We start from the raw sequence: 8,527 nt of genomic DNA on the forward strand, positions 1-8,527 counted from the left end.
CACCTCCCAGAAGGGCACTGGCCATTTTTACAAGCATGAGTCCAGTTTTTGGCTTTCTAAAAAAATGGATGCTAGAAGTATTTTTTGAATTTGCTCATTGTGCTTTTTTTGGAACTGGGGATTGAACTCAGTCCCTTGTGCCTGCCAAGGAAGTACTTATTCCACTAAGCCATCTCCCAGGCCCCTCATTCTGTTCTTTTACTATAAGATTGGTTTCCTGCTCATTTTTTTTAACTAAGCTAATTGATAGACTTCCTAGTATCTTTAAGGAATTTGAGTGTGGTAGGAAAGGAGCCTAAAGTAAAAAAGGCGATACCAATATTGATATTCTTAGGAAACTTTAACTGTGTCTTGGAAGTTGTAGTCTTTTTAGAAAATTTTAATTATAATTTTCCTTATCATTTTCCCCATCTATAATTTTTTTATATCCTGGCTCCATTGTATTTACAGTATTATTTAGGACAGTGTTTCCCATCCAGTCAGCAATCAATACTTGCTTTTTGAATGGATGAGCATTAGTACTCCATGGGGTTGAGATGTTAGAGAAGGAAATCAATGCAATGTTATTTTTACTATTTTTTGTTTCTTTTCATTTCAACCAACTATTGGACTAAGAGAGTAAAATGTGGATTTGCAGATTATTTTTCACTAATTGCATAGATATTAAATATTTAAGTACTTTAAAGTTAGTGGCCATTTGTAATTTTAAACTTTCTTCTCCCTATATTTCTCCCCTTTACTAAATTATGTCAGCATGCTCTAAGACAATATAGTTCTTTAATCAAACAAATCATGAAGGTACCAAGTAACTGTGCAAATGTTTACAGGAGGCTTTCAAGCCCTCCTGAAGGGGAAACAGATAAGAGTGATTTATGATTGATTATTAACTAGTGTGCACCGAGGATCCAGAGCCAGATTTGCTACTCTCACCTCCTCTTCCTGATGATCTCACACCCCCTAATATGCCTTAAAATTGGCAGAAATTCCAAAATAACATTTCAGCTCCAAGGAGCTCTAAGCATAAATCTCAGGAAAACCAGGAGGATTTTATATTTTTCTTTTGACTGATAGAATGGAAGTTTGATGTTAGATGTTAAGTTATACTCTAGAAAGTACTTTCTGCAATGGAAACTACAGTCATTCTGTTTAAACTATGTATTTTATTATGCATGTATCTTAGAGTTTCTACAATCATTCAGAGTGAGAGAGCTCTGCAGTAAAGGTACCTGTTTATCTTATTTTTAAGTATGAGCAATCCACAATCTCAAAATAATTTTTAAAAAGGTCTAGCGTTTTTAGGATCTTAAGAGATTGATTTTTTGTAAACTCTTGTGTGCTTATAAAGTTTTTTAACAGGTATGCATGGGTTTATGTACATATATACTCATATATTAATATATAATCTTTATATATTAATATACTTTTATGTTAATATTGACACTATCAAATAGGGAGTATAATATTCAATATTTTTACTGAATATACTGTTATTCTTTCCTTTTGATATTTCAATAGAATATTTTTCCGCTTTTAAATTTTTCTGACAATACTTTGGAGGCAAACTGAAGAATTGAAGGTATGATGAATGATCCCTTAACTCTTTCCTGTTAATCATCACAGATTTGGAAATACGGTGCTTCCTTATTATCACAGAGGTTACTTTTCAGATGCCCCTGCTATATGTGAAAACCAGCAAAGTAGTGACATTACATCTATTTTAATATTTATATATATATTTTAAGGTTTTATGAGCCCTTCACACACTCTTATACACCTTACACACACTTTTCAAAAACACTTCTAATGTTCCTATTAATCTTCTAAACTCATAAACTTATGTAATTTTAACAACGTGCAGATACTATACAGTACTACCAAATCCCATGGTATAGCAAAAATCTGAGATAAGTAATTTAGATTAATATTTTTTGAAAACCCATGAAATAGTGACTCCTTGAAAGTCAAACAGAAAAACAGTGGGGGACTTCTGTAGCACTCTAGCAATTCAAGTAGGGCATCAAAGAAGACTCTCAGGCACAGGCATGGAGCTATTCTGGTTCAATTTAAGAACTTCGGCTGACTCTGGGCCACCTTTGGACTCTGGTAAGCTCTGACCTTCCTTAGCTCCCAGTGTGCAGCTGTGGAGCCTCTGTGGTGCTGCTCCAAACTGTTAAGAACTTAGGAGAACTCTGAGTGGCCTGCACCATGCAGGAGAGCTGCAACCTGTGGGTCTGCTCAAGCTGGCTTTCCAGGAGTCATATAAGAACTTTGGCATCCTGGGGCAACCTGCAAGACTATCTAGAAGCTTCAGAAATGCCAAAATGCAAGAGCAAAAAGCAGCTTCGATCATCTAGCCCACCCAGAACAAACCTAGGAGACAAAGACATACAAGAACTTGGAAATCACACACCTGAAATCTCTGAAATGATAGCAACTGAAGTAAAGAAACAAGTCCAGCAGCCTATAGAAAACAATAAGAGCAGAAATAATCTCCAAAAAGAAAGGACAACAATATGAAAGAATTGCTCAGCACAGCTAAAGAAGAAATAGAAAAATAGAGGAGAATAAAAAAATGATGGAAACATTGGATGAACAGTACAGGAAAGAATTAGAATGTATGAAACAGATTCAAATTGATGTCCAGGTTATTAAGAACTCCACTCTTAAGTAAATGCAAAGGAATTGAAATTATCCCATATATACAATGTGATCACAGTGTGATAAAACTGGAAGTTATTGATAAAAGAAACTACAAAAATGCCATAAACACATGGAAAATAAATAACAACCTCCTAAACAACCAGTGGGTCACAGATGAAATTAAAGAAGAAATTGAAAAATATTTACAACTTACCAAAATATGTGAGATGCAGTGAAAGCTGTCCTAGGAGGAAACTTTATAGTGGTAAATTCATACAGAAGGAAAATAGAACAAGCCCAAATAAATGATCTTATGCTTTACCTCAAGTTCCTAGAAAAAGAAAAGCAAGTCTTTTGGGTACCAAGCCCAAAGAGACAGGAAATTACAAAGATTAGAGCACAAATTAATTCATTGGTGTTGCAGAAAATAATACAAAGAATAAATAAATCAGAGTTCGTTCTTTGAAAGAATATATAAAATTGATAAAACATCCAACCTAATTGTAAAAGAAAAAAAAAACCCAAATTCATTCAATAAAGAAAGAAAAGGGGGCCAGGGCGATGGCTCATGGAATAAACGCTTCCTTGGCAAATGTAAGGGCCTGAGTTCAATCCCCGGTTCAGAAAAAAAAAAAAAGAATGAGAAGGGTGAAATCACTGCAGACCCTAGTAAAATTCAGAAGATCATCAATATCTATTCCAAAATCTTTACTCTCACAGGAAGGAAAACACAGAGGAAATGGACAGTTTCCTAGATACATAAGAAATGCCAAAACTGAGTCAGAAATATATACAAACTCTGGATAACCCAATATTGAGAAATAAAATTGAAAATGTTATAAACATCCTATCAACAAAGAAAAGCCCAGGTCCTGACAGATTCATAGCTGAATTCTACAAGAAATTTAGAGAAGTTTCAATCCCAACTATTCTCAAACTCTTTAATGATATTTCAAGGGAAGCAATTCCCCCAAACTCATTCCTGGAGGTGAGAATTACCCTGATTTTAAAACCGAAGAAAGAGCCAACTAAAAAAAAAAAACACTACAGGCCAACCTCTCTAATGACTATAGATGCAGAAACCCTCAACAAAATCCTAGCACAGAATACAGCAAATTATCAAGAAAATTATACATCATGATCAAGAGGAACTCATTCCAGAAACGCAGGGATGGTTCAATATATGCAAATTCATAAATGTAATACAGCACATCAATAGAACCTAGAAGAAAAACTACATGATTATCTCAATAGATGCAGGAAAAGCCTTTGACAAAGTCCAACACTCATTCATGATTAAAAAAAAACCTACAGAGATTTGGAATAGATGATCTATATCTCAACCTGATAATACTCATCTATGAGAAATCAACAGCCAACATCCTACTAAATCGGCCAAAACTGAAGGCCTTCGCTTTAAAATCAGGAACAAGACAAGGATGTATACTGTCTCCACTCCAATTCAATCTAGCTCTGGAAGCATTAGCTTAAGCATTTAGATAAGAAAGACAAAAGGAATAAGGATTTTAAAAAAAGAAGTGAAATTATCATTATTTGCAGATGACATGATACTCTACATAGAAGACACCAAAAACTCCATCAAGTCATGTAGCTTTAATCACCAAATTCAGTAACATAGCAGGATACCAAGTGAACACCCCAAAATCAGTAGCATTTTTGCACACAAAGAAGGAACACACTGAGAGAGAAATAAGAAAAAGCATACATTGAAAATTATGGTACTCTGAGAAAGGAGGTTAAAGAGGATTTGAGAAAATGGAAAAAATTCCCATGCTCCTGGATAGGAAGAACCAACATTGTGAAAATGGCCATACTTCCAAAATTGCTGTACAGATTCAATGCAATCCTGATTAAAATACTATTAGTATACCTCACAGAGCTCAAGAAAACTTTCCTCAAATTTATTTGAAACCAGAAGACACCCAGAATATCAAAAGAAATCCTGGGAAACAAGGGAAAGGCAGGAGTTATCACAATCATTGACCTAAAATTATACTACAAATCTACTGTGAATCAGCATGATACTGGCATAGAGACAGACCTGAGGCTCAGTGGAACAGATTAGAATACTGACACAACTGTAACATACTCAGCCACCTTACTTTGATAAAGTGGCCAAACAGGCTCACTTGAAGAAAGCTAGGCTCTTTAATAGATGATGCTGGAAAAGCTGGCTTTCCACATGCTGAAGGCTAAAAGTAGACCCATGCCTATCATCATGCACAAAGCTATAGTCAAAATGGGTCAAAGATTTAAATATTAAAACACAAACACTAAATTTTCTTGAGGAAAATATAGGTAGAAATCTTAAAGGCATAGGAGGGTAGGTAGAGAGTTCATGAACGGAAAACAAATTGCACAGGAAGTATTTCAAAGAATCAAGAATTCAGATTTCATTTTTTAAAAAAAGTTTCTGCACTTCAAAGAAAGTCTCCAGGGCCGGGGAGATGACTCAGTAGAATTAACGCTTCCCTGGCAAGCACAACGGCCTGAGTTCAATCCCAGGTTCCACCAAAAAAAAAAAAAAAAGTCTTCAACATAGTTAAAAAAAACAAAACAAAACAAAACAAAACAAAACAAAACAAAACCCAACAAACTGGGGAAAAATATAGCTGACTATCCCTCCAATAAAGGCCTTCTGCCTACAACATATAAAGAATTTTAAAAAATCAGTCCCCCCCCCAAATTTAAGGACCCAAACCAAAAATGGGCATCTGAGATGAATATACACTTCTCCCAGGAAGAAACACAAATGGCAAGTAAATATATATAAAAAAATTCAATATCGTTGGTTATTCAAGAAAAACAAATTAAAACAACACCAAGACTCCATTTTACCCCAGAAAAAATGTTTAACATAAAAATGTCAGCCAATAACAAATACTGAGGGGGGCTGTGGAGAAAGAGGGGCTTCTGCACTGTTGGTAGAAGTGTAAACTGGTACAGCCACTCTGGAAATCACTGTGGAGATTTCTTAAAAAGCCAGGATTGGAGATCCCATTCAAGCCAGCTATTCCCCTCCTGGACATTTTTTTTAGAAGAACTGAAAACCCCATACCACAGCGATATATGTGTACCCATGTTTATAGCAGTGCAATTTGTCATAGCTAAATCCTGGAAACAACCCAGATGCCCATCAACTGAAGAATGGATGAAGAAGGTATGGTGTTTTTACACAATGGAGTATTATTCAGCTATAAAACAGGATAAACGTGAAACCTTTGTTGGTCAATGGGTGCAACTAGAGAACATACTCATAAGTGAAATAAATCAGACTTGCATGTGCAGACATCATATTGCCTCCTTAGCGTGAGAACCTGCAAGAGAAAAATTGAATTTGTATGATAAAATAGATATGGGGAAAAGGGAATAAACTTATTCCAAAGGAAAGAGTTACTGAGTTAAGGAGGACAGCAGAGGGAATGGGGGAAAGATATGTATGTAAGCAGAATGGTTTGGACAATTGTGCTGTGCATTTCTGCTGCTCTATGGAAAGAAGCAGTTAATGCTTTAATTTGTTTCATCACCTTTTTTCAGTTGTTTCTCCTTTTTGTCTTCTTAATTTCCTATACATTTCTTTCTTCAATTTTATATACAGGTATCTGGTAAGATGAATAACTGATTGGAAGACAACACTATGCATTACAACAAATACTGTGAAATTCATATTACTTTGTTATGTGAAAATCTGTATCACTTGTAATTTTCTTCTTTTTCATTCTAATTTGTGCTCTCCTTAAAAAAATGAAAAAAACAAACATAAAACAGAAATGAAGGGTGGAGGGTGGAGGTCAATAGTACTGTTTTACTGGCATGTATGAGACCCTGGTTTCTTTGCTAGTGCTGAAACAAAAAACAAACAAACAAACAAACAAACAAAAAAGAAAAACCGTGAGTACCTGAGTAGGTCAATAAGCCCCCAGCTAACTAGAAAGAGGTACTTATTCTTATTACAGGAGAAGCCCAAGGATAAGAATTCTATTTGGTTGATTGAGATTTGCTATTAGATTTGAAAGGTTTTCTTAGAAATGTCTCTAGGACAGTTGTTTTGTTCACCTCTCATTTCTCATTTTTTCTTCTTGGTTGTGATTTCAGAAAAGAAGAATGGCTAGCCAAGATCCCCTCCCGCCAACATACACGTATTCTCTCTCTCTCTCTCTCTCTCTCTCTCTCTCTCTCTCTCTCTCTCTCTCTCTCTCTCTCTCTCTCTGTTTGCCTGTCTGTCTGTGTCTGTCTATTTCTCTGTCTGTCTGTCTGTCTGTCTGTCTGTCTGCCTGTCTGTCTCTCTCTCTCTCTCACACACACACACTCACACACACACAAATTCACTTGTCCATTTGGTATCATAACAACAAATATCTTTCACATTCCTCAAACACTCACTTATTATTCCTGGTCAATCAGTCTCAAATTCTTAAACTTCCAATAATATGAAAATATAGGGTTCCCAGTATTCCTAGTAAATATGCCCTATACACATCAATTCTTAGACCAAAAAGTCTTTCAATTTTTTATATATAATTTTTAAAATGTATTTGGTTGTTGTAGGGTCTCACTATACAGCTCAGACTCATAGTGATCCTCCTGCTTTCAGCCTTCTCAGCGCTGGGATTACAGACATTTGCCACCATGTCCAGACTTTGGCCAGCTCAACCTTCCCTGGGTGTGGGACTGGTGCCACATATGGTGCTGGGGATTGAACCACAGTCCCTGAGCTTGCCTAAGCTTGCCTAAGCAGGTGCTTTAGTCTCACCGGCCCATATGTGATGTTTTTTTCTTATTTATTTATTTATTGGATGCAGAGGCTCACTATGCATCTCAGACTTGTAGTGATCCTAGTGTCTCAGCCTCCCCAGTGCTGGAATTACAGGTATGCACCATCATTCTGGGTTTTGGGGCCAGCACAAAGCACCTGGGGCTTGGGGCCGGCGTGGCATATGGTACCAGTGATTGAACCTGGGTTCTTGAGCTTGCCAGGCAGATGCTTAGACTACTGAGGTATCTCTCATGCCCTCAAGTTTTTAAAATGAAGAAACAAAAAATAATATGAATATGAACTCAGTACAAAGGAGACTGGGCTGAAGGACCCACTACCCATAGAGAGGTCAGAAGCAGCCATGCATGAGATTCAGACTTCACCCTTCTCAGGACTCTAGCAAACCCAATAGATTGATGTGCATTGAAGGTGTCTTGTCAAAAACTGAATGCTGTTACTAGGAAACTGTCATTCAATATAGAATTGTGGTTATAAGTAGAATTATGCATCGATGGAAGAAAACACATTAAGATTACATTGATTGACTGTTCAAATCTTTTTTTTTTTTTTTTTGCCTGTTGGAGATTTTCATTTTCTTTTGTGAGCTTTCATATGTTTCCAAGTTTTCTACCTTTATCCACTTATCATCATTACTTCTGCAAACTAACATCAAGTCAGCAAGTATAAAATACCTGATCAATCTTAATATGGACATAAATGCATGAATTTTCAACAAAGGAAGATGTATAAAATATAAGGGCAAGGAGAAAGAAACTAATTTGATTAGGAATGTACATAAATATTCATCATCATTAACTCTGCTTCTTATTTTTACATGCTTTATAGCTAATCTTTTATCTTTACCTGCTAATCTTTTATTTTTCTTTTTAATACAGGGTCTCCCCCTGCAGTTCAGACTCATAGCAATAACTCCTGTCTCATCTTCCCCAGTTCTGGGATTACAGGCACATGCCACTATGCCTGGGGTTCTGGGCCCCTCCTGGCATGTGGTAACAGGGATTGCACTCAGGACCTTAGGCTTGCCAGGAAGGCATTCATACCACCAAGGTACTTCCCTCTCCCCTACCTGCTAATCTCCTTTTTTTTTTT

This window comes from Octodon degus, unplaced genomic scaffold (genome assembly GCF_000260255.1).
Source record: "Octodon degus isolate 3935 unplaced genomic scaffold, OctDeg1.0 scaffold00139, whole genome shotgun sequence".
Lineage (NCBI taxonomy): Eukaryota > Metazoa > Chordata > Mammalia > Rodentia > Octodontidae > Octodon > Octodon degus.